The following is a 15,856-nucleotide window of genomic DNA, read 5'->3' as shown; positions in this document are numbered from 1 at the left end:
CAGTGTGACATGAAAGGTGCACGTGAAATAATCCAGAATACTGATCATCAACCACATGCACTTTCACTGATGTCCACAAGCATATTGAATATTGCGTTTGAAACACGACTGAAAATCACTTTAACATTCCTAATTTTGTATGAACACATATGCCTAAATTACTGTGCCGTCAGTCTCTTCCTCCAACGAGTCCAGCTCCCGCCCCTCGGAGGCGGGTTGAGCAACTACTGGACTTTGAATGAGCAGGAGATGGCAGAAGGAAGTGAAATGACATGTGAATAGGGCGGCAGGAATGGTAGGAGTGTGTGGAGTGTTGCCGTGGTGTGCCGTGGTGGAATGAAAATTGAAACACAGTTATCTGATATATGGAAAGTCATTAAGAAAATGAATGGAGTAATATACAATTTGGAAATGCCGGTGCTATGTAATGACAATAAAAATGCGATAACTAAGGCAGAGAAAGCAGAGACATTGGTCAAGATACACAGCACTGAGAATTATCTGCAACATATTGAGACCAAACTCAAAATCATTGGATAGTGGAAACAAACACAATATCAGAGGGAGAGACCAACCATTTACTTTGTTTGAGTTGAAGAGAGCTATCTTAAATCCTAGACAAACAACACCAGGAAAAGACGGAATATGCTATGATATTTTACGATATGAGAAATACCACACTGGGAAAAATAATATGATTATTTAATATGGCATAGTATGATAGTTCCAATACTCAAACCTGGGAAAAACTCATCAGATTCATCTAGTTACAGAGAAAGATAAAGAAAGTGTAATTGCTGTTTTCTTTGATGTGGAGAAGGCTTATAATATGATATGGAGAGATGGTCTGCTTATAAAGTTCAGTAAATTAGGAATAAAAGACAAACTGTATAATTTGGTTTTAGACTTCTTGAGCAGATAAACAATAGAAGAAGAGTGAGTATATAATATTCAAAAAAATATACATTGGAAAATGGTATCCCACAAGATAGCTTATGTAGCCAAATACTTTTTAACATTATGATTAATGATATCTTCAGTCAAGTAGAGGGAAATAAAGGACGATTGCTCTATGCAGATGATGTTGCACTTTGGATTAAGGGCCGAAATAAAACATAAATGCAAAAAATCAGATAAATTTTGTGCCATAGACATGAATAAATTCATCAAATTTTCCATGACTATAACACGACTTTCCATGAGATCAGTCTGATTTTGTAATCCTGTTTCCCTGTCGTCCTTGAAAGTGAGTACATGCCAAGATGTGCACATGCAAATCTACGGTTATTTCCCCAACATTTGTCTGATGATAGGAGAGAGGTGTCCGACATGCTGGCGTTTAAGAGGGGCAAGAGCTGGACTCATTGGAAGAAGAGACTGAGCCCACAACGGCACAGTATTTCAGGCATTTAAATGATCACATCACATGTTGTTCATACAAAATTAGGAAATGCGAATGTTAAAGGGATTTTCAGTCTCGTTTCAAACGCAATATTTAATATGCTTGTGGGCATCAGTAAAAGTGTGCATGGTTTATACCCTTATCGTGCGCAAACCTCGTCGACGTCAAGCTCTATCAATAATCTATCAGCTGCATATGGCGTTTATAAAATATGATAAGTATACTCGATTATTTCATGTGCACATCCTATCGTGTCACACTGTCTGCTACCAGGCCTGTTAAAGATGGGGTTTCTGTAATATGTGCAAGAATCCCGACCAGATGTTTATAATGCGATGTCCGGGGAAAAGAATATGCATGCTCATACAAATACATACAAAACCACTGACATTAAATGACTTAAACTGTGATTTTGGACATTTCACACACCTTTCTTAAAGGGGGGGTTTAATGGTATTTCAAGCATTCTGACTTATTAACACAGTTATAGAGTTGTTTCCTCATGCTAAACGTAGGCAAAGTGTCAAAAATGCAGTTGGGCGTGTTTCAGAGTATTTCTGTGCCGAATGCACTTCGCCAGGGTTCGTACAAGTTTCGGCTAATTTTTTTCGATTACGGTTCTACCTGACGTTTCAGGGGTTTTCGATACGTATCACTTCTTTATATGGGCTTCCGCCGGAAAACTTCCCCCGGAAAACCCCGCCCAGCCGTCAGTCAGCGGGAGACGCTAGAGCTTGCTAACAGCTTATCACGCCACTCAGCCTTGTTTAATTTCAAAAGTCAACAATGGCACAACAAGAAGTGTGTTTTTGGATGTAAGGAGAAGACATCCAGCCTCATGGAAACAATGGATATAGTTTATTATCCGGATTAGCAGCGGAGTTTTGCGTGTGTGTTTGATGCAGTGGATTTTCAGAACCGGGTCATGACGAGTTACACGTGGTAAGTAAGACTTCTGTCTTATGTTGGAAATAGGCGCGTGTATATTATATAAATGACACGAACATGTAGTGAATCATAAGTTAAAACAGTGTTGTATAGTGTTGTATGACTCGTACTCGCTCCTCCCGTGTTATAACTCCTCCTTCTTCATTTTTTCGTACGTTATCGGAAAGATTCGGTAAAGCTAATCTTTCTTTTATAAATCTGATTAAACTAAAGACTCTTCAGAGATATAAAGGATGTCATACTACTCCATAGGTACTCCAGATTAATATGAGAAATGCAGAAACAGCGTGTGTTACGTGAGCTTTAACATTAATTTTACTTGCACTACACTCAAAGTCACGTCTATGCTCTTTCCTTGTGTGTCATTTTGTAAGAGCACAGATGTGACTGGCCTCAGAACCCGTGTCTACACTAGCACTGCCACTCTGTGCTCCATTGCTAATATACCTGAAGAAAAACACGCCCCTCCTCATTAACATATTAGACACAGAAACTTAGAAATAAATACATGTGGAAATAAATAAATGTAGAAATTAAATACACATGGAAATAAATAAATGTATAAATACATAAATGTGGAAATAAATGTAGAAATTAAATACACATGGAAAAAAATAATTGTATCAATACATAAATGTGGAAATAAATAAATGTATAAATAAATAAATGTAAAAATCACATAAATACATAAATAAATACATACGTGTGGAAATTAATAAAATAATAAATAAAAATGTATAACAGCGCACAGGCACATATTGCCCAACAGCCCACTCCAAAACTGAGAGGCAAACTGTGGGCCTCTGTCAGACACAATGTCAGAGGGAAGACCGTAGATCTTAAATACGTGATCCACCATAATCTGCACGGTCTCCTGAGCAGACGGTAATTTAGGAAGCGGAATGAAATGTGCAGCCTTAGAAAAATGGTCCACAATGGTGAGAACAACCGTATTCCCAGCCAAAGGGGGAAGCCCGGTAACGAAGTCCACCGCGATATGAGACCAGGGACGCATGGGAATAGGAAGAGGTCTGAGGTGACCCGTCGAGGGTTATTATTGGGCTTTGCCTGAATGCGAATAGAATAGGCAGCAACAAATGGACGAATATCGCGCTCACTAGTAGGCCACCAAAACCTCTGACGAATGGCGGCTAACGTGCCTCTAACCCCGGGGCGGGTGACTAATTTAGAAGAATGACACCAGCGAAGGACCGTCGGATGTACAAAAGTGCATGGGTGACCCGGTCTTCCTGGAGAGAGCGTTGCGACAAGACAGCCCCAATCTCAATAATGGAGGCATCGACCTCAACGATAAACTGGCTCAGGATTTGGATCAGGCGGGATCAGGATGGGTGCAGAGGTGAAAAGACTCTTAAGGTGGTCAAAAGCCTCTTGAGCAGCCTCTGACCAAGAAAATCTGTTTTGGACGAGGTGGAAGCAGTGGGGGGAGCGGTCACCTGGCTAAAGCCTTGAATAAAGCACTAGTAGAAATTTGCAAACCCCAAAAAATCTATGGAGCGCGACTCGAGGCTTGGGGACCGCCCAATTTGGAACCGCTTGGACCTTGTCAGGCTCCATACAAATCCCATCCACAGAAACGACCAAACTGATAAACGTAACCGACTGAGTGTGAAAGACACACTTCTCAGTCTTAACAAAAAGGCGATTCTCTAGTAAACGCTGCAGGACCTGGCGAACGTGTTGGACATGTACCTGGAGAGACGGTGAGAAAATTAAAATGTCATCTAAATAAACAAATACAAAAACGTTCAGCATGTCTCTCAAGACATCGTTCAGTAAAGCCTAAAAGACAGGCTTTACCAATCCGAACGGTAAAACCCTATATTCAAAGTGACCGACAAGGGTATTAAACACAGTCTTCCACTCGTCCCCCTCCTTAATGCGCACTTAGTGATAGGCGTTGCTCAAGTCTTATTTAGTAAAGTTCTTTGCACCCTGTAAGATTTCAAAAGCAGATGACATAAGAGGCAAATGATAGCGATTCTTGACTGTTATGTTGTTCAGCCCTCGATAATCGATACATTGACGCAAAGACCCATCCTTTACTTCACAAAAAAGAACCCAGCACCAGTGGGAGACAAAGAGGGAACAATGATCCCCGTGACGAGAGATTTCGTGAGATATCTCTCCAGAGCCTCTCGCTTGGGTGCCGAGAGAGAGTAGAGTCTACCGCAGGAGGCGAGGTGTTGGGAAGGATGTCAATAGAGCAATCTTAGGGATGGTGAGGCGGTAGAGAAACCACCCGGGAACAACTGAAAACTGCCCGCAAATCATGGTACTCCTCCGGGACACCAGACAAATCATCAGGCTCCTCCTGGAAAACAGAAACAGAGAAAGTGTGAAAGAGTGAGGTCGCATAACCGACAGTATTACATGTGTACGTTTCTGGATAAACAGAGCACACAAAAAACATTTCAGGGCAGTCCAGCCGAGGCGCGACTTAACCCTTCCTCTCCCTGACAGTCTGTTCTCTGTCGACGCAGCTATGCTCCGAGTAAGACCAGAGCTTGGCCGTTCAGGTGCACGAGCCTCTGTAGTGACTGTGACCAGAGCAGCTCACAGAGCAGAGCAGTATGTCTAGGTGGTTTGATGTCAGACTGAACCCATCACGCAGAGAGGAAGTCTACCGTGAGGCCCGCAGTTTTGCCGTTTATTAAAAGGGCAGAAAAAAACGGGGTATATAAGAAATGTACCAATATTCAGCGCACTGATATAGGACGGGACTGAATAAAGGGAGGTGTTCGGGCCTCAGCATATTATCAAACAAATTCTTTCTGCCTCTGATTCCGTCTAAGCTAGAGAGAAATGACAGGGCAGACAAACATAGTGACCTCTACCGAAGTGAGACAAACTCAGGCCGGTTAAGCTCTTATAATAAGTGTTCTTAGTGCTCCAATAGAGGCGTGCTCGCCCTTTCGAGCAGACAAATTAGATTGCGCCGCTCCAGGAGGGGAGGGGCATGAAACTCTGTAATCGCTGAACACTAGACAGCTGCACTAGAGGCAAGGAGCCATAAGACTGCGTGCTAACTCTAAGAAGCAGCTGAAAGAGACCTCGCCACTGCGGAGGGAGGAGCAAGGGACTCTGCGAGCGTAGAGCACGAGTGGCTGTGTTATGACCGGGGAACAGGGGCCGGACCCGCCCGTGTTTGCTTGTCCTATGCATCTATCTTAGTTCTACAGCTCCGCCGCTTGTTCATCTTAACAAGAGAGGAACACCAGAGGGCAGCATGTAACACAGATAGAACAGCCATGCATCGTAAACATGCAGTTTCAAACATGCACGTTTTATAAATTAGTGCCTTGAAAAGTCAAAAAATAGTCTTGAAAAGCATCCCCACTCAGGCCCAAACCATGAAAAGACCTACTTTCACTAAAAGGGCTGTTTTTACTAAACCATTTAGAGTATAAGCATAACTGTGGTATCATTAGAAAGAAGACACTTTATCTTAAAAAAAATATGTTTTTAAAATTTAAAAAGTTAGAGAGGCTGAAGTAGCCTGGCTCCACCCTCCTACGTGCTTCCGCTTAATTTTCATTTCACTTAAGTACTACGTCTGGGACTGCTGTGTAGAGTTTCATTTTCTCCTGCAAAAATCTGCAGGTCCAATCAGCGAACAGAAGGGGGTGGCTAAGAATGATGACGTTGAGGTTGTTGCCTCAGATTGAGTTGTAGCTCAGTAATGGCAGCGGAGAAAGACGTGAGAAAAGCTATTCGTTCCACTGTCGCAAAACTGCAGAATATACAGAAGTTAAAGCCGGAGCAAGAACCAGGTTTGCTAAGTTTTGTTGGTCAGATTATTCATACTTGTTGTTTCCAGGCGGTTTCGGCGCATGAAATACGTCACGACCACACGTTAGCGATCGCCTATATGGCAGATCCTGAGTGACTCTGGGCAGATCCAATAGTTTTAAACTTCAACAGAGGACCCTCCTTAACGGAAGTAACCCTTTGCAATGGAGCGTGGTCAGACTCTCTGTACAAATAAAAAGAATGTATGAGAGTCTGGTTGGACCAGGCTAAGGCTGAAGTACATTGTAATACAATTTTTTTTGCATAACATCTTTTTAAATACTAAAAATCTTAATGATAAATATATGTGTTACCAAACTGACTTTTGGTCTAGATATTCAAGAGGGCACTATGCCCGCGCCAGGGGTTCAATTTAATGAACAATTACACAGTATAAGGATACACGGTTTCTTTTATTAGAAAAGAATAAAACAGCAAGTATACTGTTCACAGTAGAAGTGTTTGACAATAAATCCACAAAACAAAGAATTAAACAAACGTTACACAAAAACACTCAAAATAGCTGCAACCAGAATAACGGGCCTAGTCATTGATGGCAAGTCTCTGAATATAATTTAGTCACTCTCAGCAGTGTTACTATAAATCACATCTATCAGAAATACAACCCACTCTCAGTGTTCATAAGTAAATCCACGCTGGTATTTATCACTACACACACACACACCACCCTCTAGAGGCCGGAGTGATAATACGCTGGCCCGTTAACCAGGCAGACAAGGAAAAACCAAAGAAACAAACAAACAAACAAACAAAACTACAATCACATCAAAATACAAAGTAAAAGAAAAGAAATACAATCAGTCTAAACACTTTACTACTGGGAAAAACAGTGGTCATTTCGATACAAGCTGGCAAGTGAGTTAGCTCTGTCAAACACAATTTCACATGATTAATATTGATACACAAGTTACTTTGTCACACAATTTCACATGATTAATACTAATGAACAATTTACTTTAACAGACAATTTCACATGATTAATACTGATGAACAAGTTACTTGGTCAAACACACTTTCACGTTATTAATACATTGCATTTAAAATATCTTTTTATTATACAAATACTTCCATACAAAAATAATTATATAAAAAAACATGGCAGCATTAAATTACCTTAGTTCCCATCCATTACATTGGAAAGGTAGCGGCGTAACAGTAATTTGCCAAAGCTTACGGCGTCTTGTCACCCTCGTTATTTCCTCCGCTCTCGCTATTAACAAAAGTATCATATTACACACATTAACTGAATAGCGGAGTAAATTCTTACAGGCTCTTATTGGGTCACTCGCCAGCTCACCCAAACACACTTTACATCATGCATGCCACCTACCTACAACATCGTCCAAGCCTCGCATGCAATAGATTAGAAGAAAATGCACAATACAGCGCTTATAGCCCAACAGCACCGTATCACCAACGCACTGCTGCTTTACAGAGTCTATATCTGCACGTAAACAAACGCGCATTACATTACATTGCATTACACAAAACCCTGTGATGTACATAAGAGATAAAAACATACCCAGACACACACAATGCCCGATATCCAGGACAAATCGGTGGCATACACGATATTAGTCACCCAACAGAAGAACAGTTGTAAGAAGCGGTTGTTTGCAGCAGCACGCCAAGCAGCCAGGTGCACACAATTGCTACGTCATCTAATGCGCCTTTTATCATATGCAGGCGGAACTTACGCAGAAAGGTCTATAATGACGTCACCCATCATACCAACCCACTACACACACCCCCACAAAGAGTTTTCACCGTCCCGGTGAAGACTTAATACCCTTATTGCCATGGTCTAAACATAATGGAATGGGAGTTTACCACAGCATCATTAGGCCCCAGGCCCTGAGACACCGATTGGGGTAATCGAAAAGGGTTTGAGTGCACCCCCGCAGTAGAACGGGAGGTGCGCCTTATGGGCTCAGGACTACTTTCACTTCTACTATACGTATCACTTAAACAAGGCAAGTTACTACAGGTGCGCCTCATGGGCTCAGGAGTCCTTCCACTTCTACTATATGTATTACTTGAACAAGGCAAGTTACTACCCCCTGCATCTTCCTGTATCTCAGACTCAACTCGTGACCCAAGAAAACTTTGGCCCACCACCCCAATAACATTTTCCTCTCCTACACAACTTGGGTGGGAAACAACCACTTCGACAACCAAATCATCGCTTTCATCAATTGGTTCGGTCACTTCCTCTACCATTGGGGAATGTATTCCTTCAGCTACTGGGGGCGTACGAACATGCGTGTCAGGGGCAGGTTTTAATTCCGATCGATGGATGCACTTTGAGGAACCTACACCATCTTGCCGTTGCACTTCGTAAACATTACCAAGGGGATCCTTACATTCTATGACCTCAAATAGATTAGGGGCCCATGCATCTTGGATCTTGTTCCTCCCCAAAGGGTGACTCCTACAGTAAACTAACGTACCAGGGGCAAGTATTGACACCTCACTGTCTGGCCTCTCTCCCCAAGTCCTCTCATCCAGATTTTTTCGTGCGCTCTCATAAACCAAAGCTAAATACTCTTTATGTTGTAGAACCCAATCACTAACACTCCCTTCTACTAACTCTTCCCCAACAGTGCCTAACAGAAAATCAATTGGTAACTGTGGCTTCTGGCCAAACATGAGTTCATAAGGGGAATGCTGTGTTGATTGATGAATGGTGGTGTTGTAAGCAAACAAGAGTTGTGGAAGGAATTGTGGCCACTTGCCCTTCTGTTCTGGGGGCAGGGTTCTCAACAAATCATGTAACGTACGATTGAAACGTTCGCACTGCCCATTCCCCTCAGGATGATATGGGGTCGTGCGGCTTTTCTGAATTCCGTAAAGAGAACATAGTTGTTTAAACAACTCACTCTCAAAACTTCGACCTTGGTCTGAATGTATGCGCTTGGGTACCCCATATACACAAAACCACTTTTCAACCAATACTTTAGCCACTGTCTTTGCTTTTTGATCCGAGGTAGCAAATGCTTGGGTGAATTTGGAGAACACATCCGTCACCACCAAAACATTTTCCTGACCGTTGCTGGCTCGTTCCATCAAAGTGAAATCAATAGCAATAATTTCTAATGGTCTAGATGCAGTCAAACTTCCCATATAAGTCCAAAATTTAGGCTGTGTAGCCTTCGCCAGTACACACCGCTCGCATTCGCTACACCACTGCTTAACATCTCTCCACATCCCTGGCCAAAAACACCTTTCTCTGAGCAGGTTTGTGGTCCGCTCAACACCTTGGTGACCATGATTATTATGCACACTACCAAGAACCTCTGCCTGTAACACACTGGGGAGCAGCAGCTGTAAAACAGTCTCCCTTGCCGGAGGTAATTGCACCTCTCGATATAATACTCCCTCCCTCTCCCTAATGCGAGGCCACTGCTTAACTAGCTCTTTAAGTCCCTCAGGGCCCTGCGCCACTTCCTGCTTGGAGGGCAACTCTCCCTTTGTCCAATGCTTCAAAAATAGTCCAATTACTGGATCTAACGCCTGTAGCACTGAAAGATCAGATCTTTCTCGTATCGGGACAGCATTTACGGCAAATGCACCCACATGGCAATTGGATTTCACTTGCTGTACTACCACTTCAGCCGGAACCACGGTCCCAGCCTTACCCAACATCTGGCTACTGGCGGGTAAGGGAAGACGGGACAGTGCATCTGCATTCCGGTTGGCTGTCCCTGGACGATAACGAATTTCGAAATCAAACAGTGCCAGTTGGGAAGCCCAACGCTGTTCTACCGCTGCCAATTTGGCCGTCTGTAAGTAACTCAGGGGATTATTATCTGTATACACAACAAACTTATTCCCCATTAGATATTCCCTAAACTTCTCTGTTATTGACCACTTTAATGCCAAAAGCTCCAATTTCATTGAACTATAATTGGACATGTTGGTTTCAGAGGGCCGTAGACCTCTACTTGCAAATGCAATTGGTCTAGTCTGCCCACCCTGGTCCTGGGACAGAACTGCCCCCAGCCCACGGTGACTTGCATCGATTTCTAAGATGAATGGCTTTGCGAAGTCTGCGTATCCCAACACTGGGGCATGCATCAACTTATTTTTCAAAGTCACAAATGCCCTCTCACAATCATCATTCCAGTGTTGCACCAAAGGACCCAATGTTCTACGACTATGCTTTTTACTACCCTGCAAAGATCCCACCAACTTATTCAAGGGTGCGGCCACGGACGCAAATCCTTCCACAAACCTACGATAATACGAGGCAAAGCCCAAGAAAGAACGCAATTCTGTTATGTTTCCAGGTCTTGGCCACTGAGAAACTGCACTAACCTTTTCTGGGTCTGTCGCTACGCCCTCTGCAGAAATAATATGCCCAAGATATCTTACTTCAGTCTGAAATAGATGGCACTTTTGTAGTTTTAACTTCAAGTTATATTTCTGCAGGCGCTCGAACACCATTTTCAACCGCTCCAAATGTTGCTGGAAAGAAGTTGAAAAAACAACTATATCATCCAGATATAGGAGCAACGCATGGAACCGCTGATCCCCAAATATTCTTTCCATGAGGCGCTGAAACGTGCTCGGCGCGTTGCATAATCCAAAGGGCATCCGAGAAAATTCAAAGAGCCCGAAAGGAGTACAGAATGCCGTTTTTTCCTGATCTTGTTTAGCTACAGGGACTTGGTTATAACCACTAGCTAGATCTAAAGTGCTAAATAACTTAGCCCCAGCCAAGGCATCTAGGGATTCCTCAATCCGTGGGAGAGGAAAAGCATCTTTACGAGTTCTTAGATTCAATTGCCGATAGTCTACACATAGCCTAATGGAACCATCCTTCTTTTGTACAACGACAATTGGTGATGCGTATGGACTAGAACTTGGTTTCACCACCCCTTGATCTAGCAGCTCTTGGATATGCATCTTTACCTGGTCATACTGAGATGGCGGTAACCTACGATAACGTTGTCGTACTGGAGCCTGATCCAATAAAGGTATTGTATGTTCTACCAATGGGGTGCAACCCAAATCCCCCTCCCCACGGCTGAAAACATCACTGTACCTTTCTAAAAGGCTACGGGCTTCTGCTTCTTCCTGAACCCCTAAATTTGGCCATGCTAACTGAGAAAAATCCACTGGCAGGAATTCTTCCACTGCCACTTTTTGAACTACAGCTACCTGTTCTTCTGTTGATACTTGCGTATTAAATTCTAGATGTGTTGTTGGCTGTAGCGAAACCAAATGAAATTCACCAAGAACAGCCTTCGGCTGGATCCACCTATCTTGGGTCCCTACATTTACCACGGGCACGTCCAGTCTCCCACGGTTTACTGGCAAAAAGGCAGAAGATATAAGTAAATCACCAGGCAATTGGCAGTTTTCTAGAGGTAACGGCTCTAGCAACCCTGAAGCGAACGCCGGCCCCAAATCAGTACGACAAATGGCTGGAACAAACTTCAAAGTACCCGCTGGAACTAACACAGCTGGTCCCGGACGCACTCGAACTCGACCTATCAGCCCATCCTCATGAACACGGTTCAGCCGTCTACACTCCGCCAGTACAGCCTTCCATTCTTTGCCTGATGCTTTTACACTAGGGGCCTGAAACAAAGAGTTTCCATGTTGTATAAACAGTTCTTGATAGCACTGGTTAATTATATTCATCCCCAGTAAGCCTGGAACCTTTCCCATTTGCCCCTGAACCTGTAACCCATCTGTACTTTTCACTATTAAAATTCCCATCCCAGGAAGTGACCTACCAAGAACTTGGACATCCACTTCTAAATAACCCAAGTATGGAATAGCAAGGCCGTTGGCTGCCTTTAGCTTTAACCAGTTACAAGACTGTAATTCTTTTCCCAAAATTGGCTTAAGATGTTTAACAAAAAATTGTTCAGTAATGGTGGTCACCATCGAACCGGTGTCTAGTAAGCAAGCCACTGGTATCCCCCCCACTATCATTTCTACAACTGGACAATTCCCTATAAGCTTGTTACCATTACATCCTTCGCTGCCCAAAGACCCCCCATCCGATGCCTGGGCACTAGCAACGGAGGGTTCTAGTTTTCCGATTGGTCAACTGCAGACCTAGCTACTGAAGTAGCCTGACTCCAGTTTCTTGGCCCTTCCCTCCCATTCTGAGATGAGGCTGAAGTAACATTACAAAACCTAGCAATGTGGCCCGGCTTATTACAGCGAATACAAATGGGTTTACCGTCTGGTTGGTAGGGAAACTTAGTACTACGTGTGCGAACATCAACCCTCTTTGGGAGCACTGAAGTTTCTAACTGTTTCATAATAGTATCCAATTGGGTTTGCTGTTTACGAAGACACTCCTTTAATTCTGTTAACTCATGAACAGACTGTACTGATGCAACATTAGTATGCACCTCCCCAACATTTCCCTGATTACTATATGAATAAGCACGGGGTCTTTGACTTACAGTACGTTCCCCTTCCTCAATCCACTGAATAGCTTCGGTACGCACATCTAAAAATGTAAGAGATGGGTCCATACGTACCCGTCGTTTTAGTTCTCTTCTCAACATGCTATCCCTCACGTGTTCAATAAACTGATCTCTAAGAACAGAATCAGGGTTTGCAAAGCATTTCGAGTCTCTCCTTTTAATCGCTTCAATAAGGGACATTAATGCATGAGAATACTCCCTCAGTGATTCCCCCTCCATCTGTTTTCGTTGAAAAAACTGAGTTTGTAAACCTACATAAGACTTAAAAGACCCATATGTTTCCAATAAAATGGAAAAAATCTTTTCTGAAGTATCCCTTTCTGTGGGAGCCCTAAACTTAATCTCTGCCTTAGCCTCCCCATCCAACAAATCAAACACAAAAAAAGTTTGTTCGAGATCTGACATGTGACGTAAGGTCAGAGAATTACGCACCTCATCTATCCAGTCCTCTACCCCCAAAGGATCTTGTGATGCCTTTCCTGAGAAACGAGGACACTTCCGCTCTCTTGGCACATACACATATCGTTCAGCGACCAATGGAAGGGAAGGCCTAGACACAGAAGTTGGTAAAGAGTTAGTCTCAGGAGTAAGCCCAGATGCAGGACCCTCCAGTGGATCATCAGCTGGGACAGCCACCACTCTTCGAGTAGTTTCCTCCCTAAGCCTAGCATTTTCTACCTGCAACTGCTTCACCAATTCAGTTAACGTCTGTAGTTGTGATGCCATTTCCTCAGCCATATTTAAATAAAGGGGGGGAAAAAAAACCAACAAAAAGCAAAACCCAAACAAAACAAAAAGCAAAACCCAAACAAAACAACAAAAAAAGTATATATCAATATCTCTACTCGAAGAAAGAATCCAGAACTCCAGGAAGAAGTAATTCACAGCTCACAGCAGAAGACACCATCAGCCTGCTCCAGACTCCTGGTGATAATCCAGATCTTCAACCACTGTTTTTCCCAGAACTTAAATCAAATCAAAAATAACCGTGTACCACACCAATAAATCCCTTGTCGACTACGCCAAATGTTACCAAACAGACTTTTGGTCTAGATATTCAAGAGGGCACTATGCCCGCGCCAGGGGTTCAATTTAATGAACAATTACACAGTATAAGAATACACGGTTTCTTTTATTAGAAAAGAATAAAACAGCAAGTATACTGTTCACAGTAGAAGTGTTTGACAATAAATCCACAAAACAAAGAATTAAACAAACGTTACACAAAAACACTCAAAATAGCTGCAACCAGAATAACGGGCCTAGTCATTGATGGCAAGTCTCTGAATATAATTTAGTCACTCTCAGCAGTGTTACTATAAATCACATCTATCAGAAATACAACCCACTCTCAGTGTTCATAAGTAAGTCCACGCTGGTATTTATCACTACACACACACACCACCCTCTAGAGGCCGGAGTGATAATACGCTGGCCCGTTAACCAGGCAGACAAGGAAAAACCAAAGAAACAAACAAACAAACAAACAAAACTACAATCACATCAAAATACAAAGTAAAAGAAAAGAAATACAATCAGTCTAAACACTTTACTACTGGGAAAAACAGTGGTCATTTCGATACAAGCTGGCAAGTGAGTTAGCTCTGTCAAACACAATTTCACATGATTAATACTGATACACAAGTTACTTTGTCACACAATTTCACCTGATCAGTACTGATGACCAAGTCACTTTGTCTCACAATTTCACATGATTAATACTAATGAACAATTTACTTTGTCAAACACACCTTCACGTTATTAATACACTGCATTTAAAATATCTTTTTATTATATAAATACTTCCATACAAAAATTATTATAAAAAAACATGGCAGCATTGAATTACCTTAGTTCCCATCCATTACATTGGAAAGGTAGCGGCGTAACAGTAATTTGCCAAAGCTTACGGCGTCTTGTCACCCTCGTTATTTCCTCCGCTCTCGCTATTAACAAAAGTATCATATTACACACATTAACTGAATAGCGGACAGAGATGGGCATAAATACATTGAAATGTATTTCAAATACAAATACAAAATACTGTTTTGAAAAATGTATTTAAATACAAATACAAAATACTGTGTGGAAAAATGTATTTAAATACAAATACAGTATTTTGTATTTTGAAAATACACAAAATACATGTGAAATTGATGATTCAGTGCAAGTATCCCTATTATGCTGAAATCTATCTGGGTCTATTTCTGAATGGCAAAAAGCATTTAGATCTGTGCAACTGCTTAGAAACTTTCATTTTATTTTACATACCTCGTTGTTTGAGATATCTTTGTTATGACAACTTGACATAAACCAATACAACACAACTTGTTATAAATCATAAACAATTAAGAAACTACCTAGCTTTGTGGGTTAACATTACATTAAACTGTCATTTTAATGTCATTAAGTGTTAATACTATGTCAAATTAATTATAAATTATTAATACTCGGTCAAATAAACATTATGAACTAAAGAATATTCATGATGCTGTTATAAAACTATTTAACAGAGTATTAACACTTAATGACAAATAATATTTGTGCCACTGTAGTTGAGGTCAAGAAAAAATATTCATGATGCTGTTATAAAACTATTTTACAGAGTATTAAAGGAATAGTCTACTCATTTTCAATATTAAAATATGTTATTACCTTAACTAAGAATTGTTGATACATCCCTCTTTCATCTGTGTGCGTGAACGTAAGCGCTGGAGCGAGCTGCGACGCTTCGATAGCATTTAGCTTAGCCCCATTCATTCAATGGTACCATTTAGAGATAAAGTTAGAAGTGACCAAACACATCAACGTTTTTCCTATTTAAGACGAGTAGTTATACGAGCAAGTTTGGTGGTACAAAATAAAACGTAGCGCTTTTCTAAGCGGATTTAAAAGAGGAACTATATTTTATGGCGTAATAGCACTTTTGGGAGTACTTCGACTCGGCGCAGTAACACCCTCCCTCTCCCATTATCAGAGTGAGAAGGGGAGCGGACTTTTCAGACGAGTCGAAGTACTCCCAAAAGTGCTATTACGCCATAAAATATAGTTCCTCTTTTAAATCTGCTTAGAAAAGCGCTACGTTTTATTTTGTACCACCAAACTTGCTCGTATAACTACTCGTCTTAAATAGGAAAAACGTTGATGTGTTTGGTCACTTCTAACTTTATCTCTAAATGGTACCATTGAATGAATGGGGCTTAGCTAAATGCTATCGAAG

General features: G+C 41.8%; 1 protein-coding gene across 1 annotated transcript in view; it reads left to right on the top strand.

Moving 5' to 3' along the window:
• LOC129454437 (uncharacterized) overlaps positions 1-15,856 on the top strand; it is an 86,269-nt gene that overhangs the window by 9,919 nt on the left and 60,494 nt on the right. The gene's annotated exons all lie outside the window — the stretch shown is intronic.

The sequence above is a fragment of the Misgurnus anguillicaudatus genome, chromosome 20 (assembly GCF_027580225.2).
Source record: "Misgurnus anguillicaudatus chromosome 20, ASM2758022v2, whole genome shotgun sequence".
Classification (NCBI taxonomy): domain Eukaryota; kingdom Metazoa; phylum Chordata; class Actinopteri; order Cypriniformes; family Cobitidae; genus Misgurnus; species Misgurnus anguillicaudatus.
This window is presented reverse-complemented; position numbering and strand designations above follow the sequence as displayed.